Source organism: Stenella coeruleoalba, assembly GCF_951394435.1.
Source record: "Stenella coeruleoalba genome assembly, chromosome: 18".
Classification (NCBI taxonomy): domain Eukaryota; kingdom Metazoa; phylum Chordata; class Mammalia; order Artiodactyla; family Delphinidae; genus Stenella; species Stenella coeruleoalba.
In genome coordinates, this window is record NC_137164.1 from 52,762,034 (window position 1) to 52,789,745 (window position 27,712).

Sequence of the window (27,712 nt, forward strand, 5' to 3'; positions counted from 1 at the left end):
TGGCATGGATATCGAGAAGATGCCAGCTAGCAGAGTCACACTTATTGCTTGAGAGTTTGAAGTCTCATCTCTACTCATCATCTTCTCAAAGGCCCGTATTTGTGTATTTAGGGAAAAGCGTATGTTTTTATAAAGTTAAGGAAGTAATAAAATACAACAAATAACAAAAACTGAGACTTCTGAATGAAGATACCAATCATCTGAAATATATAATAACAGACTGCTAAATTAACTATCTACATGTGCTATCTAAACTATCTAGAGTGTGCTTCAGTTTGTTAAACTGTCCAGTGAGTGGGATGTGAAATATTATTGCATTACTAAAGGGTTTTTGTTTAAAGTCCAGATACAAATGGAGGAAGAAAATTAATTGTAAGGCTATTGAGAGTCTCACAGAATCACTGGGAAAGCAGAACAAAGAGTTTGAGATTTGATGTAGCAAGAACCACAACCTAAAACACATCCTATAACTCTTCTGGAGAAAATACAGTGACTACTGCTGAGATCTATACCTTGATGTGTCTCACCTACACTGGATACCCTAGTTCTGCCATCTCTGAGAAGCAGATACCGATGTTGTCACTGCCACCTGCATCAGAGCACATTTTCAGCTGTCCCTTCTTTGCACAATTTCTGATTTACAATACAGGGTGGGTACATTTGACTAGCTCAGCCCAGGAAATGTGCACATACCCCAGCTGCAAGGAAATCTGGGTTGGTGAGTATCTTGCATCTTTTGCCTCTATGGTAGGGTATGCCACCCATCAAGATTTGTAAGATGTGAAATCCCCTAAAGATACAGAAGAAGGTCAGATGCTGGGCAGCCAAAAAAGTGACGAACGTCTATAAGGTGTATACCCTTTGGCTGTTGAAAATAAACGTATACTTCCCTCTACGCATATACTTCTGCGAGAGAAAATTGCTTCCATGTAACATAATAAAATTATTCTGTAGAAAACTGAGGATGCACCCACTGTCTTTTCACTCCTAGCAGTTATTGCAACCAGCTCAGGCCACACTCTCTGGGTAACACCCATCCTCCCTTTGTTCTGCCAGGATCCCAGCCAGAGAGTCTTTCAACTATAGATTGCGTTGTGACATGAACTGTTAATAAAGACGCAGACGTAGAGAATGGACTTGAGGACACAGGGAAGGGGAAGGGGAAGGTGGGACGAAGTGAGAGAGTAGCATCGACATATAAACACTACCAAATGTAAAATAGATAGCTAGTGGGAAGCAGCCGCATAGCACAGGGAGATCAGCTTGGTGCTTTGTGACCACCTAGAGGGGTGGGATAGGGAGGGAGGTGGGAGGGAGATGCAAGAGGGAGGGGATATGGGGATATATGTATATGTACAGCTGATTCACTTTGTTATACAGCAGCAACTAACACAACATTGTAAAGTAATTATACTCCAATGAAGATGTTAAAAAAAACTAGTAGGGGAAAGGGGACAAAAAGAAGAGGAAAATGGCAGTGTCTAAGTTACAAGAATACATATGACACAGAGAGGAAGTCTTTTTTACAATTCACAGAGGAGGGCTCCCAGACACCATCCTCCTCTCCCATTCTTTTTTCTCTCCCATCCAGCCCTATCCTCCAGGGCATGAAAACAATCACTGTCTTCTTAACAAGACTTTCTCAATTCATCACAACCTTTTGTACATTTCCTTTCTCCATGGCCATCATCTTGGATCAAGATGTTGGAGTACTTCAATAGCCCCTGAACATTTTTTCTTTTCCCTCCCTTTCTCCCCACTAAATTCTTTCCATAAAAGATGGTTATCTTTAAAAATACACATCTGATCATGTTACTCCCCTGCTTCCAGTGACTTGTAATTATTCTTTGGAGAAAGTCCACAGTTCTCAGCATGGCCTAGAAGATTTTCCCCTTATGACCTCTGGCCTTTCCAGTCTCATCTTATGCCTCCCCCCTTTCTCTTTGTGCTCCAATGACACTGTTCTCTCTCAGTTTCTCAAAAACCTTACCCTCCTTCTAGCCTCATGGCCTTCTGATGACATTCCCTTTGCTTGTTCTTGCCTTCTCATCCTTCACCTCCCTTGAGTCTCAGCAAAATTTCAAATCTTCCTGTCTGTATCACACATTTGCCCCCAAACCCAGACAAGCAAGGCCCTTACCTCAACTACTCTTCATAGTAGAGACTGTCACAAATATTATTTCTATTATTTGCTAAATACCTGTCTTGACCCATAAAACCCAAGGTCCATGAAGAAATGGCCTATGTCCTCAGTGCCTCGGATACTTCCAACCTGGCACATGACAGGTGCTCAACAGGTAACCACTGAACAGATGGAAATGTGAAAATGGACTGTGTTGGTCATTCTTAGGCCGGAAATTCTCTGTGGCTGCTTTCAGGTTTGTATTTTCTCCCGATAAAACTCCTCAACTATTTAACCCTCTGATTTCTCAGGTGACTAGTTTTGGCTGGGAAGGTGTTAATAGAAGAATTCAGTTTGCATTAAGGTATGAAGCTCCTATTTGCCACGAGAGATGGGACAGCTTTGCAAAGGTCCAAATGTCATTTGTTTCCCAGCACTAAACTTTGGCAAAGATAGTTCTCTGCTAATTCGAAGGACCAAGAATTCATGCAATTTCCTCTGAAGAAAATTATCCTTTTGAGAGCATGAAGAAATACTTTATTCTTTCCACCGAAATCTAATCGTTTTACCAGGCTCCATTTCTTCTTGCACCTGATTTTTCTTTTACTTGTAGCCCCAATTCTATCTGCTTTGGATAAACCTCTCATATTTAAAAATTTGCCTTTCAAATGCACGATGTCCTAGGATGTGTATATTGAATGACCAGAAATAACTCAGTGACATATTCTTCTTGCTTATTTCATACATATTTCCAACTTATGACTCACTGGTTTAAAGAGGACAAATGTGAACTAAAGAGCAAAACAGAGGACTTGATGTACTTGCGCCTGAGAGGAAGATGAATCACTGCGTTGCTGGCAAAGCACCCGCTCCGGGCCGCCTGTCTCATGGGTTTGAATGACCCCCACTGTTCCCCGTTCTGGTCCCACTCACAAGCTCACATGCAACCTCACACAAACACACATCCAAACGCCTCTCACTTCTTACTTTAGAAGCCCCGTGGAACTATTTTAGGCTGGAAGACATGCACATAATAAAGAAACTGACTGTCTTGGAGGCTAGAATGTGATATATGAACACGTCAGAGGGACCCAAAATGGTAGCAATGGCATTTTCATTCTCAGTTTTCAAAGAGTTTTATTTTCCTCTCTCCTTCCACCATCTGTTTTTCTGACTGTAGCAAATGTCATTCCCTACGGAGTTTAATAGGATATGAGACAGGATTGTTTTACAGTGAATTTTGATGTAGTTTCATGATTTTCCTAAGAGTAGTTCTCCTTCCTCCATCCCTTTTTCCTTCCTTCCTTCCTTCCTTCCCTCCCTTCTTCCTTCTTTCTTTCTTCCTTTCTTCTTTCTCTCCCCCTTCTTTTTTTTTAACCCTCTCTCCCTCCTTTTTCTTTCCTTCTTTCCATTTTAATCAGAAAAGTTGAGCTAGCTTTGACATGACATTAATCATACCACCTGAAAAATAACTTGTAGAGGTGTGCTTCTAGATCCTGGACTGAAATCTGTGAAAAGACAAAGTTCTTAAATATGTGAACTTTTATTTATTTATTCTTATAACAAACACAAATTCCCAACATGGCGTTAGACCGTTAAGCAGTAAATTCCCATTGAAGGGACAAGCCAGGGATCTTAACTTCCGTTGGTGTGGGTGTGTGTAAGAGGAGCGCCTGGGCAATGCAGAGCCGAGGCAGCAACAAAAGGGGAAAGTGCAGGAAGCAATGATGAGGATGCACTTATATGTCCTTCCCACATGATAGGCAGTCTTTAAACTCTACATGTATGAATTTATCTAAATGTCACCACAACTACATGCTTGGAGGTATCGTTGCTTTCTCCATTTTACAAATGAGAAAACTGAGGCATAAAAGAGTGAAGGCCACACAACTGCTAACGACTCAGTGGCAGAGGTAAAGGCTGCATACACGAAAGGTCATGTTGGTTTTGTATGCTGTTTTCTACATCTGTCTCTCAAGTATAAATCTGTAGCATGACGGACAGTGTTTAGGGAAACATTGGAACAGTCTTTTATTGTCTTCATTTGAGGGGAAAAATACCCCAAAAGGTTTTAGAAAGTTCCTCCCACGATAGTAAAGGGAGGAGAACTCTAGAAGGCAGGAGTGTTGTCTACGGGAGAGGGTGGCTGTGTGGCATCATGGGGAACAGTGGAGAGAAGCAAAGAGAGAGCCCGGCATATTTAGAGAACAAGATGCAATCACTGGGCTGTATTGCCGGTGACTCTGCTATTGAACAGAGACATCATGACGTCTGTGCCGGAAAAATTCCACTGCGTCAACTTTCCCTTTCCTCTCTAAGACTGATTCAGTGAATTTACTCTCTCTCTGGGAGAATGAGGATCAAGAAAGGACAAGACTCCATCTGTTGAGAGAGGCTCAACCGTGTGGAGGTGCTGGGAAGAGAGGTGTCGTGGGAAGATGTTATTTTAAATGTAACAATCTGTGTTTCTCAGGGAAGGGTAAGACAGGAAGATTCATATTCTGGAGACACATTTTAGGGTCAACTACTATGCTTTTTTTAAAAACTTCCCTCGTTACAGTAGGGTTTCTTCTTCAACAAGGGCTTCAATACTTAGATGTAGTTAAATGATGGAGTCAACTTCTTGGATTTAGGATATTGTTCCTCTCTATTGCTTCCCTCCTATTTATTCAGGGAATCTGATTTTGCTCCCAGACTCTGTTAGGTCACCTGCTTCAAAAAAGGAAGTACTCTTAGGTTTTGCAGACACTTCAGGAGTAGCAATTTTGGGAATCCTCATTTATCTTGACTTCATGGCTTTTAGAAGGAACATGCAGAGACCTTGACAAGCATATTTCCAAGTTTGTCTTCAGGATAAATTTGGGGGCCTCTGTGTACCTTTGGGTGGGGCTTTACCCCGGCGTGCTTCTTGGCACACACGTGTATTCATTCGCCATCTGTTATGGGGCCCGTCCAGGCAACATCTTCTTGGCACTTGGAGTATCTGGAGAGGAAAAGGAAGATATCTTTTCTTCTCTTGGCTTTAGGATCTAATATAAAGGAAAGAATCAGAAAAAATATTATTTCTTTGTTATATACTTTGAAGATATTTTAGTTGTATTTTGTTGACTGGAAGGTAGTGTACCCATAAAACTGGATACTTGGTACCCAATGGAACAAGATGGGAGAGAATGGCTACGGAAACACAAGTGCTGCATTCCCAAACTGAACGGAGCAGGTGAAAAAACAGCAATTCAGTAAATAAGCAAACAAAAAATTAAAAAAACCACAACGCAGTGGATTCAGCATATCCTATATGGATGTGGTGTATTAATATTTCTTTGATTCAAACTAGATTAACAAAAATAAGGGAGTTCATTGTCTTTCAGGTTTGAATAGTATACTGCAGGGGCGGTGTGTGTGTGTGTGTGTGTTCACATGATCAAAAGAAAAGTTTCAGAGATTAGGACCTTACTCTTTGGGATAAAAGCTCAGTACTGGCAATTTTCTCCTCTCCTCTCATCTTTTCTCGTCCCCCCCCCCCACTCTGTTCTTCTCCCTCCCCCTTCTCTCCCCCTGCCCTGCCTCATACACACATACATTCGTATGAGTTTGTAGGCTCTTCCCAAGTGGCAGGAACTATTGGACTACTGTAAAGGCCAGATTCACATTCTCCCAGATTAGCAAACTTGGTAGAAAGAGAACCTCTCTTCCCAAGTTTGTACATCAATCCCAGGTAAGGTCTTTGATTAGCTTGCCTGAGCAAGTGACATGCACGCTCCGGACTAAGCAATAATACACATGGACAAATTTAGCACTCTTTATTTGAAAATGTTTATTTTACCAAATTTCATAAAATGTATATAATTTTCCATTTTATAAAAACTGAACTATATTTATGGAAGGCCTACAGAAATGCTGAATCCATCTTCCCCAAGATAAAAGCTTTCTTTGGTCCCTCAGAGTTCAGAGGATTCAAGATTTTATCACGAATATGAACTCAATAAAAATACTAAAACTACATGTTTAATAATTTTATATTTGAAACAATGTGAAAATTTGATTGGTTTTATTTTCCATCTCTTTTCTAGCCAGTGCAATTAAGAGCGGTTACTGAGCCACGTTGAAGATTGTTCTCTTGGGTTAGGGATCTCTGTCAGTACTTCACTTAGGAAACAAAGTAGAAATCATGGTCTTTTTTTAAAAAAAGTGCTTTAAGTAAAAGCATATAAACTTTATAAGACCCACCCACTAGGATTTTTTGAAGTGCATTATTTTAGCTCTTCCAATCGTGTAGAGATTAAAGACAGGCAAGAAGTACCATTGGCTACAGGGTGCTGGACTCCAGGTAGTGGAACCAATGGAGAAAATCCAGCTCACGGATCACTGCAGGTGGGAGGGCAGCAGCTGAGCAAAAGCAAATAAATGCATGGTGCACAGGTATGGAGGACAGAAATACAGTGTTCACAGTTCTTTCGTGTTATTTGTGCTGGTATTTGGGTGTTATATAGCATATAAACACTTTGGACAATTGTTTTAGAAGTTTCAATTGTTATTTTGGGGTTTATTTACATAGGATATAGACAAATCTACGGCATATATGTACACAGTTATCAATCATCCATGCCATACCGCATAACTTTTGTAGAGGTTTGGGTAGTTCTTAACTTGATTCAATCAGATGGAAGCTATTTTCTTATACGTAGTTCTCTTGCTGGCCCTTGCCAGAGACCAGTGTTTCCCCGACAAAAAGGAACAGTTATCTAAATCTTTGTTTTTCAAAGTGTAGTCTGTACCACCAGCAATGACATCACAGCAGAATCTCAGGCTCCACTTCAGATCTACTGAACTGGAATTGACAATTTCACAAGATGCCCAAGATTCAAAGTGTCCATAAGCTCTGGATAAGCAAACAATAATGGTGAAGGACGTTCTGGAAGGAAGTACCAGAGGCAGCAAAGGCTTGCAGGAATTATAGGTACCTGGAGATTGATCTGGATGGGGCTGAGATTTTTAAACTAGAGAAGGTAACTAAGTGGTGTTCAAGAGAAAGCAATGGGTGTCCGCTTTGCAGGCAGGCATGGAGAGGGAGGGTGGAAGCACCGAAAACAATTCGGTAAACATCACCCAACCTGAAGCAAGGGCTGTGGGTCTGATATGGGCTTTTGGCAACCGGGGTGGTGAGGGTGGGACTCATTCATTCGGAATGAGCTTATTTAAGTGAACTACTTAAGTGACTGGTTGGGATGAGTTCACATTACTCTAGGACGATGAAACAAGTCGGTCTTCTTTGAGTTAGGAGATGGGGAGATAGAATGCAGAGCATGAGAGTGCAGTGGTGGCTATGGAGAAAGGATGTGTGAGCGAAGTCTAGCTCTCCGTTTCTAAGATTTGTACCTCACTCAATTAAATACATGATACCCCTTGGGCCTGGCACTGCCATGGTAGCTAAAAAAATATGTATTTAGAAAAATGAAGGTGGGGAGAACATCTATATAGAGTCCAAGAAATTGACTTTACCCATATAGATTATCTGATTTGCATAAGAAAAGTTTTGACTTTTATTCTTCTGTTATGAAGGACAATTTAAATATCTATTTTCTGAATATTAGCCAGAAACATTTAAAGACCACCAACTACATTACAGTGCAACTTTTCAATGTTTAAAAAAAATATTATCCTGAAATAATTCAGGGTCATTATCTTCAAATAGAAAAAATAATTTTGAGAAAATTCATGTTTGACAATTACTGCTTTTTTCTCCATGTTTTTCTCCATGAAAGCCACCAAAAAAGACTTCAAATTCATTTTATGATTACAGTCAATCCAAGAGATTAAAAGCATTGGATAGTAGTAATAGCACATACATCTTTTACATTTTCTTAATATAAAATATAAAATAGTTACTTCTCTTGTACCATTTAGCTCAAGGAATTAAAAGGGTAAAGCAATGGACACTAGGATATCCCTAATAGAGGGCTCCAAGAGTCATAAACTAACGGTGTTTTACTTAGAAGGATGTTTTTGACATTCGTTGTTAAATTGTGTTGTTGCAATGGGCATGGCAAACTCTAATTACAAGAGCAAAACCAAAACCAAATAAACCCCCTTTCACAGCATATCCCCCTTATTGTTTCTTCCCAGATTGTTCCCATTCACTCAAAAAAAAGTTTGAGTTCCTGCCTTGCAGGGATAACGGCAAACTGCAGTCAGATGTAGGAGCTGCCTCACCAGGTCTGGGAACCAGACCTTAATTAGAATGCTTGGAAAAGAAGAGCAAATGAAAATTATTAAGCTTCATTCTTGATTCCTGGTTCTAATTTTAAAGAGGAAATCATGCATTAATCAAGCCCTGTGTTACAGCTCAGAGGCACGTTTTTGAAATATCCTGAAATAACACGGGGAAAATTTTTGCTATGTTTTGATAACCACCCTAGACTACTTGCTATGAATAGTATGATATATTTCAACATGCAGTGTGCTAGGTTACAGTATACTTAAGTTTTGGTTACGTTATTTATTTATTTTTCTGGACTCAAGGTATAGCACCATAAACAAGGTCCGGCATGTATTCCTTGAAAATATAACACAAATGTTTGGCACTGATTTTCAGAGGTGAATGAAAGGTGAATTAAATGACAAGAGAAGAACACAACTCTACAAAGAGCTACACAGCAAATAATTTCTGATGAGCAGAAAGATTGCTTTTATAGCAGCATTTTGTGATACAGATTCTGAATCAGTTTTGACACTCTAATTTGCAAGGATTAAACTTGTACTTAAGGGTTAGTGATTGTTTTATGTGAGAGTGAAAAATTGCTCCTGTTTTCTACAAAGTGATGAAATATGGATACTGTATTCTTAAAAAAATTCTTGGCAATTAATTCCCCAATTTCTTATCCTGATCCATGTTATGAAAATAAACATACATGCATATACTCCCTATAAATGTGTTTCCTTGTGACTCTAAAGTAATAATTTAAGTTTTTGCCCTTACTGGCTCCACTGATATTAGTAACTTTCTTTCAAAGGAGATTCCGTGGTAGAGAGAATGATGAATCCTGGATGCTCCTCTGTGAAACAGTATCTTCTCACTGCACAGGAACTGCCTTTCTGCATCTCTGCTATTCTTTCAGTGTCCAGAGGCCATAATTTAGAGACTTGCTTAGCCTATGTTGTCTACTTTAAACTTAATTCTAAACGTTTCATGATGAAGATGGTCTAATCTTTAAACACATTTTTAAAAATCAGGCCTTCTGGAGGCTTAAAACTGTGTGAGGACAGAGACTGAATCCATTGTGTCTGTGTCTGTGTATGAGTGTGTTTCTTTAATCAGTATAGAGTTTTAAACACAGTAGGCATACAGAAAATATTTGTCAAGTGACTGAAGCCACATCATTAGGATTAGGGGAACATGCCCGGGGATTCAGAGATACGATTTGTTAAGAAGATAACATTGTAAAAAATTATAAATGTTTAACTCTTCCAGGAAATTGTAGGTGGAGTTTCAAACAATTTCATCAATTATGCAAACTCATATTCTCTCCTTAAATTTAAAAGGAAGCAGGAGTTTTCCTTAATCTCTTTCTTAAGACCAGATCACTCAGCTAACAGGTTTGTTTGTTGGTTTGTTTTCCTAGCATTTTATTTCAGGCACTGTTTCTTTTCTGACATTTTTCTGAGTTTCTTGCACTGTGGAGTAAAAGATCCCAGGATTTTCCACCAGCCAATTCTGTTTTTTTTTTTTTTTTTTTTTCGGTACGTACGCGGCCCTCTCCCGTTGCGGAGCGCAGGCTCCGGACGCGCAGGCTCAGCGGCCATGGCTTATGCGCAGGCTCAGCGGCCGTGGCTCATGCGCAGGCTCAGCGGCCATGGCTCATGCGCAGGCTCAGCGGCCATGGCTCACGGGCCCAGCAGCTCCGCGGCATGTGGGCTCTTCCCGGACCCGGGCACAAACCCGCGTCCTCTGCATCGGCAGGCGGACTCTCAACCACTGCGCCACCAGGTAAGCCCTCCTTTCTTTTTTTTTTCTTTGGTACGCGGGCCTCTCACTGTTGTGGCCTCTCCCCTTGTGGAGCACAGGCTCCGGACGCGCAGGCTTAGCGGCCATGGCTCACGGGCCCAGCCGCTCCGCGGCATGTGGGATCTTCCCGGTCCGGAACACGAACCCGTGTCCCCTGCATCGGCAGGCGGATTCTCAACCACTGCGCCACCAGGGAAGCCCCAAATCTGGTTTTTTTATCCTCCTTCCGAACCACCACCATCATTAAAACACCCCCCACCCCCCACCCCCACACCAAAACAAAACAAAAATCTTCTCCCTATGGCCCTTTGGCACCAAGACCCTGTTTTAGCAAAGGTCATTTTCCAGAACCTTTACTAGGCTTTGACACATATAATGTCACAGTATGCTTTTTTTTTGAGTGCTTTTGTTCCTTGAGCTTACTTATAATGTCTGCTAAAGGAAGGGCAGAACAAGCCCCAACAAGATTTAGGACACTGTACCGCAGCAAAGATAGCCAGCGTTTAGCCTCCTGGTAAAGAGTTAGCTGTTTAATGAATAACAAATTATAAACAGACCCTGAGGTTAAAGGGTAACAGGCACCGTCTTGGCCTCCACCTTATTAAGCAGACCCACTTCGACAGACGTTGGGCCAATTACATCAGCGGAACCCACTGGGGCTAATTCAAATGTTCCTGTTGTGTTTTCCATCCTATTTACTTATCAGGACTGCACAGCTAAACAGAGCCAACCTTCACCTGATGTGTTCTCTCTTATTATTGTTTAAAAAGTAAGAAACCTCCATTTGGAAAATTCAGTATATTTTTGTCACACGGCAGTAAGTGCTAAGGGTTTGTGGTTATCAGGTGTAACGTGTGTAGGCTGAGGGAGAGCAGCATGGTCAGACCAGCGAACAGAGAGGTGTGAAAAGTTGTTAAAAATAAGGCTAGAAAAACACGTCTTTTCTTACCAAGCAAAACACAGCTTACATTTCTTAAAAGAACTGAAAGGTCCTGATAAGTGGTGATGAGATTTGCATCATCATTGATCCAACTGATCTTTTCAGAGAAATAGGTCTGACACTTAGGTGTTAGAAAAGTATTTTTGGCTTGTGGGCTATTTCCATTCAACAAAGCATTTATTATGCTCCCATCGTGTGCCAAGCATTTTGCACAAAGCCAGGGATATGAAAATGAATTAAGCAGTTTTTTTTGTCCTTGGGGTAATGTAGAGACTGGGAAGAATAATGGAGTTATAAACAAATAATATGGAACATTCTGGTTTTGGAGTTTTGATAAAAATAATTATGAGTGGTATCTAATGAGCCTAGACCGAGAACATCAACAGTGCCAGAGGTTGGCAGGGATTGGGAATGAAAATGAAAAATTAGGGGAGGAGGGATTTTGAATGACTTGGAGCAGGAAGTTGCTGGGCATTCAGATATGATCCATAGATACCGCTGCAGGGGAACAAGAGGTAATACGATGCATTTCTAAGAGTGATTCGTGAAGTGTGTCCCTGGACCAACGGCATCAACATCACCTGGAACTTGTTAGAAATGCAAACTATGCCCCACCCCATAGCTACAGGATCAGGAATTCTGGAGGCAGGGCCCAGCAGCCTGATTGTGATGTATGCTATGGTTTGAGAACCAATAGCTTTAGAGGATGGGGTTTCAAACTTGACATCAGAACCATCTGGGAGTTAAAAAATATGATGCTTGGACCCTATCCCAGAGAGTATGATTTATTTGGTCTGAGGAAATTGAAACTTTGAGGGATTGAATGATTTCCTTCAAGGTCACATAGCTAATAGGTAGGAATTAATGCCTAGGTCAGCCTGATACCAAGGCCCATGTTTATCCATTTTGTTGCCTAGGCCTGTCAAACTGTGCAAGAGCAGAGGTTGACCATCCTTTCTCTTGGGCACCTGGGCTCACTGTAAGAGACCTCTTATTGTTTACTTCTGCTCCCTCAAAGGAAAGTACCCTTAAACAATAATGATACTTGTGGATGTGACTTTAATATGTCAAGAATAAGAAATGAATATATCTTAGTTATGTTTATGTTACTTTAAAAATACATTTGTTTGTAAACACATGAACTATCTAGATTACTACAATATACCCCCATTTTCAGCAAATCTAATATACAGAAATTTCACATAGAACTGAAAAATAGAATTACCCTCCAACAGGGCAATATTTTCAATGTACTAAAGTATTCAAGGCCAACTTTCAAGGTTCTCAAGTACAGTGCTTACCCAGATATTCTTTGTGTACTACTCGTGGCCCTTGGGATTTTTAGTGGTATGCAAATGAATATTTGCATGCATAATAGTTATGCATGATTTTTGTTTTCTTATATTTTCTTTATTACCAACAGAACACAAATTTGTTTGTGGTGGCACTGAAGCCTTGAGGTCTGGTTGTGGACCAATGAGATGAAAGACAATGTTCCTGGTAGGGTTTCCCAGACAGCCTCTAACAAGGCAGGCAGAATCAGGCTCTTTGATTTTCCACTTCTTTTCTTCTGCCTGGAACCCAGGCATGGTCTTCTTGTGACCATGAGGAGTCACACACATGCTAAGGATTGCTGAGCATAAAGCAATTAATCATAACAACACAAAGCAAAAAGAGCTGGAAGAGTAGATCTGTCTGCTAAAATAAAGACATTTCCAAAAGAACTGCAAATCACTAGAGGTCAATTTGAAAGCAAAAGGATAAGCAGCTTGCAGTCTGAGGTTAATGAAAAGGATGTTTAAGTGCCTCTTTATAATAAAGTTCTCTGCAAAGCGTCATTGTGAGTGTCCTCTTGGAATATTAATTGAGTTCTTGGATGTAGAATTTTCACTTCTCTTCTGCCTTGGGAATATTGAGCGCTTCTTTGCTCAATTATATTTAGGACATGTTCTGGATGAGCAGCTAAAGTCATCTCCACTTATGATTGCTGGTTAGTTATTTGAGTACTCCTGTTGCCCTTCTAGAAATGCTGGACATTTCAAGTGAAAATAGAGGCCAATAACTGCCGGAAACATTAGACAATTAGGAAGAAAGAGGCACTCAAGGAATTCCAGGGTTCTCAGTCCTCATTCAGGTCCTCTGATATTTTTCTCCTTTCCCCAACATGAATGTTCCATCCTAGCTTGTCTTAACTGCTTGCCATTTTCTGAACACAAATGATCCATTTCCATCTCTGTACCATATCTCACACTGTTTCCTTGGTGTCTTAGTCTACTCAGGCTGCTGTAATAAGCCCATAAATGACAGAAATTCATTTCTCACAATTACCAAGGCTGGGAAGTCCAAGGTCAAGTTGCTGGCAGATTCAGGGTCTGGTGAGGACCTGCTTCCTGGCTTGTAGACAACCACCTTCTAGCTGGGTTCTCCCATGGCCTTTCCTTAGTGTGTGCTAGTAAGGAGAGGGGAGATGGGGAGAAGAGAAGGAGAGGGATGGGCGAGGGCAGTTATGCATGACTTAATGGCTTTTTCTAAGCGATTATACTATCTGATCTCCCGGCTAGGTGCTTTACATGGATTAATCTGCATCTCATTTCATCTGCATAACCTGCTATGAGATACGTAATATGACCATACTTGTTTCACAGATAAGGAGACTGAGTCTTAGGAAGATCAAACGAACCTCCATGAGCTGTGTGGACTTGGATGTAGTAAATTCAGTATTTAATTCAGACAGTCTAGAAACAGCACAGCTTTAAACTGTTTTGAACTCAATGTCACTCTAAGTATCTGAGCATCCACAGCCCTCTTTTCAGAAAGCAGCTACAAGATTATTTCTTTCTTATCAATTGCCACTATTAGCTAGCTACAGGCCGGGCACTGGGAAACTCAGTGATCTAGGAGGTGGCTTGGATCAAGGACACTGCCTCACTGAGTTCTGCCTAACTGACCCAACTGGATACTTTCTTTCAAAGAACTTTGAAATATATTTATCAGACAGTAGATTGCTTAGAAACTTGAAGAGACCCACCCAGAGAAACAGAAATCCATCTGACTGCTGCAGAAATGGTTTTCTTTGTTTACCTACCTCTGGGTGTTTTCTTACAAAAACTCCCATCACTCAGGGTGAACTTGCCATGTTCCCTTTCCTTGTCATCTCAAAGAGCCTGACTAATATAATCTTAGGAGAATCCAGTGAGAGTTATGTATCTGGGTGTGGAAAATTTAAAATTTAGCCCTGAACCTCTCTATGAGTCAGAGATGATTTTATCAGCCTGGAGATGTGCACTAAGACTCCACCTGCTCTTCGAGTTGAGTTATTTTTATTGATACCTGAAATAGTGAAAGGGAAGATGTGAGTTCTTGACCCAGTTTTCCTACCAGGCTGCAAAAGGTCTCTTAAGCACATTTAATTTCCACTTCTGTTGAAGCTCTGAGTGACCCTGGCATTCAGCTTCTATTTCTCCACAACACATTTGAGAAATTGTGGAATCAACAGGATTGCAGAAGAGCAGAGGTTCGTACCTACGAAGCTTTTATTAGAAGCAGATAATTTACAAATATGGTTCTGTCATGTAAGTATTTTAGACTACACTATGATTCTTGATAAAGACAGATTTATGATTTTATTTTAGCTAGCATATATTTTCTTTCTAGTTGACTACTTCAAACCTAGGTAACAGCTCACCTATTGTGCCTGGTGTGTAAACAGCTGAATCTCTCCTCTGCTCAAATACCTGGAATCATAATTTCCTTCTTTAAAACCTGGCCATAGGCAAAAACATCGATTAATACATTCTCATTCAGCATGCCAAATCAGGATCTGAGAATGCAAGACAGAGTCTTTGTTTGATTATCACGGTATTGCACGGAAGTGTAATATAACTTCAAACTAACTGCTTTTAAAAGTCAAATGTTTTATTCTTCTATGTTATTAACCTAACTATCCAAGTCATTCGATTTTTATTATAACAGTACTTAGAATAATTGGCAGGACATCTGCAATTCTTTGCCATCCGTGCAATCTGCTTTGACACCACTATGTTAACTGCTGAATACTTTATGTGGTAATTATATGAACAAATGTAAGTACTGTTTTCATAATGTACCTCCATAGAGAATATTATCCAAAACAATATACCCTGAGTCCACAATTATATAACATTCCTTTCCATGAAGATGATGTCACAGAGTCCCATGAAGGTCAGAGACTTAAGAAATAGCCTTTTAAAGAGTTCTTAGACTGTAAGTTGTTACCGGAAAGAACTCAAATAGTTCTGTTATTCCATAAATCTCAAGATAAACCCAACAAGGATGTTTTGATCAAAATTCAATCAATTGCTTTGCTGAACAATTTTAGGTTACTATTAGATTAGTACTTCCATAGGAGAAGATAGAAGTGTTTATTTTTATTTGTGGTTTTGTTTTTAAAGATGGACCTACTGCATGGAAATGAGCTCGTTTTAGCACAGGAGGCCTCTGTCCTCACCTGTATCCTATAGTTAAGCCATCTCTGGGCTGTGCAAGCAGATTGCTGCTCCTGCTTTAATAATTTGCTTTGGCAAGAAGTCTTGTTCTGTATTTACTTTTCTTCTTGTTGTGGGTCATTTAAACATCTGTTCTTATGACACGGGAGTTTTCCAGATGGATATGTGTTTGTCACTGTCAGGAAAGTCTAATTTTATAAATAAAGGAAGTAGCATAATGGCCGAAGTGTTTTTTATTCCTTTCTGTTCCCTAATATTAATGAGAAAATTCCTCTGGAATGAATGCCATCTCTATATTAAAGCTAACCAACATCAGTCCTCCCTTTTTTATAATGTGAGCGACCTTATTACAATCAGGCCAATTGTTGTTAGCCTGTCAGAACACATTCCATTGTTCCTCCAACTAGGGATGCACTTCTTTTCCTTGCAATACATGTAAAGTCCATCCAAGAGTGCTTTAGTCATTCCATAAAGATATTTTACTGAGGGCAGTGCCTTCACAATAGACAGAACGAGGACTTTGGTGCCACGTGGTTCCATGGTTGATTCCTGGGCTCACTACTGACTAAATGAAAACCATTGGATGAGTTACTTACTCTTTCTGAGTTCCAGTTTTCTCATCCATAACAAGTTATGTCTGTCTCACAGAGTTTTGTAAAGATCAGATAAAACGGAATTTTCTTGGCACTCAATACACTTTAGATACCTCTAATATACCTATATATGATTATTTTTTCTTAAGCAAAGTGGAATTTATTGGTATCGAGTTTGCTTATGCCCATGATCGAAATATCCAAATTATTATACAAAGTTTGCTTGTGATATACACTGGTCCTCTACCACTCTTGCCTATGCTCCTGCTGCAGATATAACCGCTTTCAATTCTTATTTCCCAATCTCTTAAAATTCTCATTTTGTAACCTGTTAATCCTATGGTTTCAGGTATTAACTGTTGGTATGGAAGATGAGGATGTTGCCTCATTATCCTCAATACTCTGTCTCTCACTTCCTATGATGCCTTTGTGTTTTCATAGTTGTGTCATAATTTTAGTTAGATCAGTACTGAGGACTTACATCATTATGACTATGTAAACACTAATCACATGTGATGAGACTTAAGATATACCGTAACTGCTTTTCCTTTCAAGAAAGAGTTGATGAATGTCTTAACATTTTTGGTTTAGCTTTATGTATACTTGTTACAATTCAAGCCTTAATGTCCATAAAATGTCCAAGTGACATGTTCATATTTTTAAAGAAATCTCTCTTGGCGCTTTCTGACCTGCTTAAATCGGGGCAAGTTGTCCTCTGAACCTGATGCACAACCGCACATTTCCCTCTGATCTCCACTTCCACCGTCGTCCTAAATATTTCCTCTGCCCCTTTCCTGTGCTGATCTTCTGTTTTCTGTACCACATGTCTTTTTATTTTCTTTTGGTAGAGCACACTTTCCAGTAATTTTCTAAGCATGGGTTCATGAAGGTAACCGTTGATACTTAAATGTCTGATACATTTTGTATTCCAACCTCACACTAGTTGATAGTTTCACAGGTGAAGAATTTTAGGTTGGAAAAATTTTCTTTTTAGGAAATGGACTTAGTGCTAAATAAAGTTGAGATGACAGAAATGCTTTTATGTAACGTGGGAGAAGGAATCCAAACTCATAGAGAGATAAGAATGTTGGAGTAATTTATGTTCACTGGTCCCAAGAGAGCCAGAAGGCATTACCTTCATTCAGCTATTAGATATAAATTCACGAGAAGAGCACACCAGTCTCTGAAAACACCGTAGATGATATTCTCTGGGGATGTAGCTAGGGATGTGCATGTCCGATATTGTCATTGGAATGGGCTCCCTGATTTTAGTGCAAATGTTGACATTCCATGGGAGTGGGGGCCAAACAGCATTAACTATATGCCAGAGGCAAGGGGAATGTACTCTATTAGCTGGTCAGGCCTACAGTAATCTTTGACGTTGGCTAAGTGATCCTAGAGTCCTGAGATCAAATAGATGGTCAGGGCACTGAAATCCCACTTAATCTTTAGTAAAACAATATAAGCCCTAGTTTGCTGAGTGGAAGCCTGACTTTCAGCCTTGAGTCATGTCACGGAGCCAGAGCTCCCTAAATAAAGGAGATGGGTACCCTTGAAAAATATCCTGTGTCAATATCATGCACATGTATTTAAATCTTCCTTCTAGCCTTCCACAGAAAGATTTGTGACCATTATGCACCTAGGAAAGGAAAATATCCAGGCCTTTGGAGGGTTATTGGATGTAAACTGAGCCCAAAACCAATTCCTGGGAACCAAAATGTCACTATGATCACAGGTTAGGTGGATGTCGGAGGGTAAATGAAATTTTATTCAAAGACCATTTCATTTTGGGGCCATTGAGTCCCCAAGCCTGTGTTGTGATTACTTCCTTAGTTTCTGTGTGGATAATTTGATGCGATGTATTCAGAAACTAACAGATTCCCCAGTCTTTCCCTGACATAGTCTGTTAAGACTACTACAGTGAGGATAGCAAAGAAGAAGCTTGTGGAGTATGCCCCTAAAAAATTGATAAGTCAAAAGTAATGCCACACATGGACTTATATACACTACCAAATGTAAAATAGCTAGTGGGAAGCAGCCGCATAGCACAGGGAGATCAGCTCGGTGCTTTGTGTCCACCTAGAGGGGTGGGAGAGGGAGGTTGGGAGGAAGACACAAGAGGGAGGAGATATGGAGATATATGTATATGTATAGCTGATTCACTTTGTTATAAAGCAGAAACTAACACACCATTGTAAAGCAATTATACTCCAATAAAGATGTTAAAAAAAAAAAAAAGTAATGCCACATCACTGAGGGGCTTTCACAAATGAGAGCCATTGTCAAGAACTGAACAGCCAAACAGTGATTTCTAGGATATCCCCATTAAACTTACCTGTTTGGTTTGTGCAGAAGACAGATGATAATGTGTTGTAAATGAATTGTAAAATTTGTAAGCATCTCATGACTCCATTTAGCTACTATTTTATACAGTTCTTTTTTAGTGGAGCAAATTAACACATACCTAGAAGTTGGTTTGCTTTGTAGCTATCCATCTCACCTGAAGCAATTTGCTTTCACTTGATAAACATAAACCTTCACCTTTATCTTTGTCAGTCCTCTAACTCTACAGCATAATTTAATCCTCAGGGATTTTTATCATCTCTTCATCTTTTGGTATATAATGCTTGTATATTGCATCAATCATGCTGCTAGGGCCATATAGTAGTAGCAAAATAAATGTTTTGGTAATACCTACCTTTGAAAGAGGATGGAAGATATATCACATAAAATTCAGGGATCTGTTACTTAAAATTGGAGGGGTCCAGTGATCTGAAGCTTGATGATATAGCTCCTTCAAAACGGAAGTCTACAGGGAGTCCTCTGTATCTTATACTAATAAGGAAAAGATGCACTGGTTTGTGGACTTGTTTGGATTTGGGATTAATATATAACACATGTGGATATGTGACTCTGACATGTTTATCAAGTGGATTGCTTACAAAACTGTTTACAAGTAGTGGGGCCAGAGAGAGAAAAGGCATTCCAGCAGATCAAGGCTGCAGTACAGGCTGTTCTCCCTCTTGGCTCTCATGAAGCAATAGATTCAACGGGGCTTGCAGTGTCTTTGGCAGACTGACATGCTGTGTAAAGCAAGTACAAGCCCAAATAAGAGAACTATGATAGAGGCCACTAACGTTCTACTGCAAAGTCTTGTCTTCTTCAGTTAACTGTTCTTAACTTGTTACTGGTCTGAGGTAGAGACTGCAAGCAGGTGACTGCAACCCGAACTCCTAAAATGAACTGTTTCTATCTTGTTTTCCAAACACAAAGTCAGGTACGTTGAATGGTTCTCCGTCAACAAATTGAAGAGGTAAACACAAAATGCAGGCTTGTCAGATTCTGAGAGCACAAGAAATTTGCACGAGTGACTAATCCTCAGTGTACTTACTCCTATGGCTCTGCTTCTGACCCTCCAGAATGGCCTTGAACAGGTGTTCTTACGAACAGTTGACTTACGGGGAGGGGTAATTTGGGTCTGCTTTAGAGATGTTAAATTGCTGGCACCAGCTGGCAGAGGACTAGTTTCCTGTACAATCCATTCTTTTAAGGTCAGTCTTGAAGAGAAAGGAAAAGTCTCTTGATGAGAGGAACTACCAATTTATACCAGTTCATGCATCGTGGCTGATGATCAGATTGAACAGTCTGAGATTTAGAAAGAATAAGACAGGAGGAATAGTGACAAATGGTTTGGGGAAAAGAAATGTGAATGAGCTTCTTGGAATGGGTCCAAATTATGAGAATGTTTATGCTGTGGGTGAAAACTCCCCAGAAGGACCCTTCTGTGGAGGAGGCTTTCAATAATTGGTTAGATAAGATTACCCTATGGATTCAATCATAGCTTTCCTCACCCAGGCAGTGCTTGTTTAATGGGCTCATGAATGAAGTGGTCATAATAACAGATACTGAGGTCATTTGTGGACTTGCCACAGATTTATAGAATTCCTCTAACTGCAGCGGATCTGATTACTACTACAGCTGGGAGCCCAGCCTGTCGAAACAACAATAAAACTTGAGTCCCTGATACGTTATCATACTCTGGAGAGACTCATCTATCTTTGGCAAATTGATGAACTGTTTTGAAGAGTGTTCTAAAGTATACCTGGAAAAATAATTTGGGAAAATATTAAACTAAGCCAGAGTTTAAAACTTAGTTTTGATTTAATAGAGATTCCATAATTACATTAATTTCTTCCCTACCAGGTACAGTCTTGATTTTGTCTAAGTGATTCAAAAAACATCAAGGTGTGGAAAATACTGTTCATAGTGGTATGAGACCAATTAGGAGAAAAATGATCTAAATTTAGAGATAATACATTATAACTTGTATTACCCAGAGGGGGAGAATAATTTTATATTTATTTAAAATCATTTGGCTATTTTTTGTTTTATTATACCCATATTGCTTTTAATTTTAATTAATTTGTTATTATCATTGAACTCGAAGTCCACTTATTAATGCCATTCTTTTTCTTTAACCTTCTCAGTCAATAATTATGATCTTTAAAAAGTGATGCATAACTTCAAAGTGAATGTCTCTTGTTACTGACAATGAGATGTGGGCTAGCAGATTTCCTTGCAAAAATGTGTCTCTCCCTTTAAAGTTGGAGGAAAACTTGCTAGCTTCTCAGCTGTTGGAAACACATATTGAATAACTTTTCTGTAGCTGCATTTTCAGTGAATAAACAGCAAGAGCTTATAGAAATTAAATTTCAGAAATAATTGTTGCATAGTAGTTTAAAAATTATTTGTTATTAATATTTGTTAGAAATGTTGAAATAAATTTATTTAAATTTATTAAAAACCACTTAATGAGAAAGGGATGAGAAAAAAACTTAGGAAAATTCTTAATTTTAATATGAATGGATTGATGATTATTTATAATTCTTACATACTGGAACAATCTTCCTATTGTCCTTTTTCTTGCACTTATTCCATCGATGAAATGGGAAGAGTTGTGTTTCACCTTAGTGATACAATACTTGAGCACTACTTTTGTTACATATAGAAAAAACTTCTTAGCTGTGCTTTAAAAAACCGTGAAACCAGCCAGTATTTATGATTTGTCTACTAGGTGAATGTCTCCATATGGGGCTAACATTAAAATAATCATACTTTATGCTGTGAAAAAATTCTTGAGGTAACTGAGTAAATGAGATTTAAAAACATGTAGTTTAATAACATTTAAATAGTTGTTTAGAGAGTGTAGAGATGTCAAAGAGAGTCTAGATATAAATCGATTTTTAAAATCCAACAATTGCTATAGGAATTCAGAGAAGGGACAGATCACTTCAGACAGCCTTGGTCTGGAGTGGTGCCACTTTTCAACAGGAAATCTGTCTGGTTCTGACTGTTCTTCTGGGCTAGGATGGATAAACAGGCAGATAGTTATGGGCTAAGTTTTAAACTTTCTTGACTGAAAATATGCATAGCTTGGACACTTCATTTTTTAAATATCAGTGTTAACTAGAAATGTAAAATAGGCAGTCAGATACGAAAAGTACTAGGATTTCAGTTGCCATCAATTCAAAGAAAGAGGTGAGGTCTGAGCTGTTTAGAATGTGAGAGAAGATTTGAATCTATAGAGAAGAAGATCTCTATAGAGCATTTTGGGCATGTGTAACAAAAAAGATCCGGGGATGCTTACAGTGGAAGGGAGTAAGTATGCTGGCTGAAGCAGAGGCAGCATAAAGGAAGTAGTTGGCAATAAGGCCAGGAACTTGGGATGTTGATTGAGGCCAAAGATGAAAGACTTCGAAAACCAAGATCAGTTTAAACTATGGGAGTGAAGGATTGTGGATCAGATTTGGAAGAAATTGATGACATAGAAAAAAAAAAAAGATAATAAAGAGTGACATTTTCTCACAGCTTCCTGACAGATGTATACCACTCCACGACGCATCAGTCTGTGGAACCTCCATCCCAACTGAACTTACAAGGCTTGTCACTCAAATATAACCATCCAAACCCAGTTTCTTGTAGAGGTAAACATAATGTATGAATTGGTAAACTGCTACGTGTGTGAGTTTTTCCTATTATAATGATTCATAGATGTCTGGAATGTCAACACCAGATGTTCCTTGCATTTAAAAAGAAAATACAGAGGCATTCAAGAAGGGTAATCAGTTCAGACATATCTCTCACTTGCACCTTAGTGTGAATGATTTCTCTAAGAACTTTTCCCAAAGAGTAAGATCAGATGGTATAGCAGAGAAGGCATGGGACAAAGAGAGGTAGATGCAGCACATTCATGTCAGTTCAATCTTCTACCAATTGCATGTGGGTGAAGACATGAGAAGGGATGCTAGTGTGGGGGAATGAAATATAAAAGACTGTTCTGGCCCCGACTGTACTCTCTCAGTTTTGTCCAGAGCCAGCTGATCACCTCTCTGCTTTCCCCAAATTGCCTTGTTGGACAGCTATTCTTATTTACACAGATATAATCGGTTGACTGAGTTCAGCATTAAACCTATCAGACATGTGCTCCCTGAAATGGAGGTCTTGGAGAATTGCCAGAAAGATGAAGAAAAGTTTTTATTTTATTACCATATTTTCCCTTTCATTTAGTCATCTTTATATAAGGAGAGTCATTCTCTTCCCAGTTCCCTGGTCTAAAAGTCACTTTCAAAGTGTAGTCTCTTGAGGGCGTTACTGTACATTATGCATATAATCTTGAATTCTATTTATAGACTGACCTTGCTTTTCACTAGGAAAATGAGGCATCTCATTTCCAATATGCTTTCCTTGGATAGAATAGAGAGCAAGCAGAGATTTATGGGTGAGTTCTGAAACTTCTTAACCAAAGATATTTGGAACATTCACTTTTGATATATCAGTGTTATCTGGAAATATAAAATGGGCACCAAGATGTGTTATCTGGAAATATAAAATGGGCACCAACTGCAGGGGCAGGACCCTTGGCCCAGTGGACCTGGAGGGCAGATTATTGGGCCAAAGAGAATTGTTCTTGAGCCTTAAGATCTAATGGAACTTGCTCCACTGGATTTTGGGCTTGCATGGTACAGTCACTCCTTTCTTATTTCCTAATTCTCCCTTTTGGAATGGGAATGTCTGTCCTATGCTTGTTCTACCATTGTGTTTTGGAAGCAGGTAACTTGTTTGATTTCCCAGGTTCACTGCAAGAGCAATTTGCCTCAAGATGAATCATATCTTGAGTCTTACCCATATGATTTAGATGATGTTTAGATAAGACTTTGGACATAGATTTCTTAAGTTAACGCTGGAGTGATTTAAGACTTTTGGGGCTATTAAGATAGAATGACTATATTGCGCATGCATGAATTTGGTGGGGCGGGGAGGGGTCGGTGGCAGAATGCTATGAAGTGAATGTTTGTGTCCTCCCCAAGTTTATATGTTGAAACCTAACTCTCAATGTGACTGACATGTTTACCGGGGGGGGGGGGGGGGGGTGGTCTTTGGGAGATGATTAGGTCATGAAGGTGGAGCTCTCATGAATGGGATTAGTGACCTTATGAAACAGACTCCAGAGAGCTTCCTTATTTCTTTCACCACTTGAGGACACAGCAAAAAGATGGAACCAGCTTCTGTGAACCAGGAAGTTGGCTTTCACGAGACTTTGAATATGCTGGTGCTTTTATTTTTGACTTCCCGGCCCCCAGAAACATGAAAAAGACATATTTGTTGTTTATAAGCGACCTAGTCTAAGGTATTTTGTTACAGCAGCTTGAACTATGAAAGAGTAATAGATACTTATTTAAAATATTTAAAATTGAGCATCATGAACATATGTTGATCTTTTCAAATGGTCTTGTTAAAAGGAAAAGAAATTGAAAATTGGACTTTCAGGGAAGAGGATCTTCTGGAATGTATAATTATATTTCGAGTAGTGCTTTCTAATCACCACCCTGGTCAGAAATGCTTTATGTCCTCTGTTGTATTGGTAAAGATGACCAATAACAGTCATTTTCAAAAGGTTTTTATTGGGATTGTAATGTCAGTCTTTTGAGAGATTAATTTTTTGAAAGTATTTATGGATATCCTTTAGGCACTAAACAGTACTAGGCACCGAGTTTATAAAGGGAGAAGACAGGGAGGGGACCTCTCAGTGACACAAATCAACAAAATGCTGGTGATTTCCGTGGGATATGCTGTTTTCCACTCCTCTCCACTTCTGTGAACCTGTACTGTCTCCCTGTTAGCATATAGAATATAATCTCATCATAACATGTATAGTGCATAATCTCATGCAGCTCAAGGGCATGTGACCCAGAACAGGCCAATTAATGCCTTTTCCATGTTCTTTTCCGATTGGAGCTAGACAGTAAGGTCCCTTGTCACCTTGTCAGGACCTGTTAGGATTCAGACCCAGAACTTTCAGTGTGTGATCTCTGCCTCACAGAGAGAGCTGTCTGCAGAAGGAGAGAATGGAACCTATGCTCAAAATGAAGCAGAGATGAGAATGCTGGGAAGGAATGTCTTGACAAAGTTTGAGTTCCTGGATCCAAATGATGTTGAGACCAGCCCCACCTCTTGCTTTTGTTTTGTTTGGTTACGTGAGCCAAAGAATTTCCCTTTTTCAGTGAAGACAGTTTGAGTTGACTTTCTTTTGCTGCAAACTAAAAGGTCTTGACCAATCACAGGAGCTAACGTTCAGTATCATACTTATATTTATTACCGTAGAATGAAAGAAAGAATATCACCTCCTAATAGGACAAGGTCTAGCAGAATGCATGATGATGATGATGGTGATAAGAAAAAAGAATAAGAAAGAGCAGGAAAAAGAGGAGGAAAAGGAGGAAGAAAACATTAATAAAAATCTAGCTGACATCTATTGATTTTCTAATTTTTATTAGGCTTTGTACTAAATATGTTACTTGTATTAGCTCATTTAACCTTACAGTAACCCTATGAGATATGTGCTATTTTTATCTCAAATTTATAGATGATAACATTGACAAAGATGTTAAGTAGTCTTCTCAAAGCCACATGACTAAGAGTCAGAGAGATAGAGGCAGAGTCAATATCCACTTTAGTAGGCTCTCAAGTGATATTTGCTGATGGAAAGAATGAATGAAAGATCCATGAACATAAATAATTATACTGCAATGTGATAGAGGTTTAATCTTTAAAACATTACTATAAAGAAGATACTATTATTAACCTCATTTCATCCACGTGGAAACTGAGGTTTAGAGAGTGTAGTGGGTCTTCCTAGGCCATCACTTAGCTAGAAAGTGGTGGAGCTGGGACTATACCCAAGCTGACTTTAAAGTACCCTGGGATACTTTTGTATAAGGTGAGATCCTAAGTAGGAGACCACCTTTATTTTATTTTATTTTTTTATGTCTTTATTGGAGTATAACTGTTGTACAATGTTGAGTTAGCTTCTGCTGTATAACAAAGTGAATCAGCTGTATGTATCCATATATCCCCATACCCCCTCCCTCTTGCGTCTCCCTCCCCCCCCATCCCATCCCTCTAGGTGGACACAAAGCACCCAGCTGATCTCCCTGCGCTATGCGGCTGCTTCCCACTAGCTATCTATTTTACATTTGGTAGTGTATATATGTCCATGCTACTCTCTCACCTCATCCCAGCTTACCCTTCCCACCTTCTCCATGTCCTCAAGTCCATTCTCTATGCCTGTATCTTTACTCCTGTCCTGCCACTAAGTTCGTCAGAACCATTATTTTTTAGATTCCATATATGTGTTAGCATACGGTATTTGTTTTTCTCTTTCTGACTTACTTCACTCTGTATGACTCTAGGTCCATCCACCTCACTACAAATAACTCAATTTCATTTCTTTTTATGGCTGAGTAATATTCCATTGTATATATGGGCCACATCCACCTTTAAATGAGACTTTAAAACATTTTGGTGCTTTATCCATTTTTGGATCTTTCTTCGTACAATTTTCCTGTAACTATTTAAGTTTTGTGTTGTTAACATACTTATATATTACATCCTTTTCAGATGTATTATTTCTATCTTTTTGCAGGATCTTCACTAAGATCAGAGCATTCAAACACAATAATAGATAGTCCTCATTTTAAACCAAAACTCATACACATTTCCACAAAAACCTTTTGAAAACTATTGTTGTTGGTCACCTTTACCAATACAATGAGGGCATAAGGCATTTTGACCAGTGTGATGATTAGAAAGCGCTACTTGAAACAAATACAATTATACATTCCAGAAGGTGCTCTTCCCCAAAAGTCCATGTGCATCTTTCAGTTTCAAGTAACTAAATCTATGTAGCAAAGAAGGCAATCTAAAAATGAAGTACATCCACCAGCTATTTATTCATCTGATTTGCTAGCTGCTGCTTCTTTCACTGAGTCATCTGTTTTCTTACTACATTTATGTGGATAAATGGTCAAGAACATATCTCCTTGGATGGCATTTTTTAGCTATCCATTTTTCAGTTCTTCCTTAGCTTAGGTACTGTTCTATGCTAACTTCATATCAGTTCATTAAGTTCTTTGGTGAATTCTAACACTGCGGTACTCTTTGAATACAAAAAGTGGTTGTCTTTAGCCAATATTTCGTTTCTAATACAATATGTAAACAATCTTCAGTTTTGGCTTTTTGAACAGTGCTGTTACAAATTGCAGCTTGTATTTCTGATTCTTTTCCCCAAATAAATCTTGGAAATAAATCAGTGTGCTATTTCCCAAACTTACATCATACAACCCTGACATTTGAAAAGTTTCAACAATGTGTCTTGGAAATATTTCCATGTCTTTTTAGTCAAAAAGTTTCATAACTTAATCCCTATATGGGCAATTTCTGACTTCTTTGCATCTTTTCCTGATTATAACTCTACCAAAAAAAGCTTTTAAGGGTCTCTGGCCTGTTTTTTTTATATCAAATAAGAGAAAGAAGCAAACATGCTCTCACACGTAAAAATGTAAATACACTCTAGAATACTTCGATCTGCCTAAGGATCTTTCTTCTTCTCTTCAGGGTCTTCTGGGAAGTTGCTGGATATCAGATAACACCAAATAGAGCTTTTTCTTCCACTTTTTCATTACTGCATTTCCCTCCTTTCCCTATTAAGCATTAAATCCTCTACTTTCAGGAACTTCTAATTCTCCCTCTTTTCAAAACTATAATTGGTATAATTTGGGAACGCTGGTTTTTGCTTTCTTTTGACTCCGTTCCGTGTTTTGCTCCTCTTACCTTTTTTCATCCAGATCTTTAGTGCCAACGTTTTTTCCTGATTTGCCTACTCATGCCCACTCTTCTGTCATTACTGTAAGGGCTTTCTCGTTCATTCCTTCCTTGGTATTTTTCTATAGAATCATCATAGCATACATTTGAAATACAAAGTAATTATTATTCTCATATTAGGCATTATTTATAAAGAAACCGAAGGACAGTGACCTGAGTATGTCACCGAAAAAGAATGACAGACCCAGGTTCAGAGGTTAGAGTTCAGACCCAGGTTCAGAGGTTAGAGTTCAGGCTCAACTCTTAGTCCAAGGCTATCCCATCTAGACTGCTGTTTCTCATTTTAGGAAAGTGTGAACATGACATTTTGAGCCCCAATTTAAATTTATTTTACCTTTATATAAATTCACA

General features: G+C 39.1%; 1 long non-coding RNA gene across 5 annotated transcripts in view; it reads left to right on the forward strand.

The window, feature by feature from the left end:
• Positions 1 to 9,708: 9,708 nt before the first annotated feature.
• LOC307176546 overlaps positions 9,709 to 27,712 on the forward strand; it is a 237,741-nt gene continuing 219,737 nt past the window's right edge. For 4 of the 5 annotated variants that reach the window (XR_013824815.1, XR_013824816.1, XR_013824817.1 and 1 more), the window contains exon 1: positions 13,985 to 14,636. This is a non-coding gene — a long non-coding RNA (uncharacterized lncRNA). Of the gene's footprint in view, positions 10,107 to 13,984; positions 14,637 to 27,712 lie in introns of those variants that run through there. The other variant, XR_013824814.1, reaches the window with a different exon arrangement.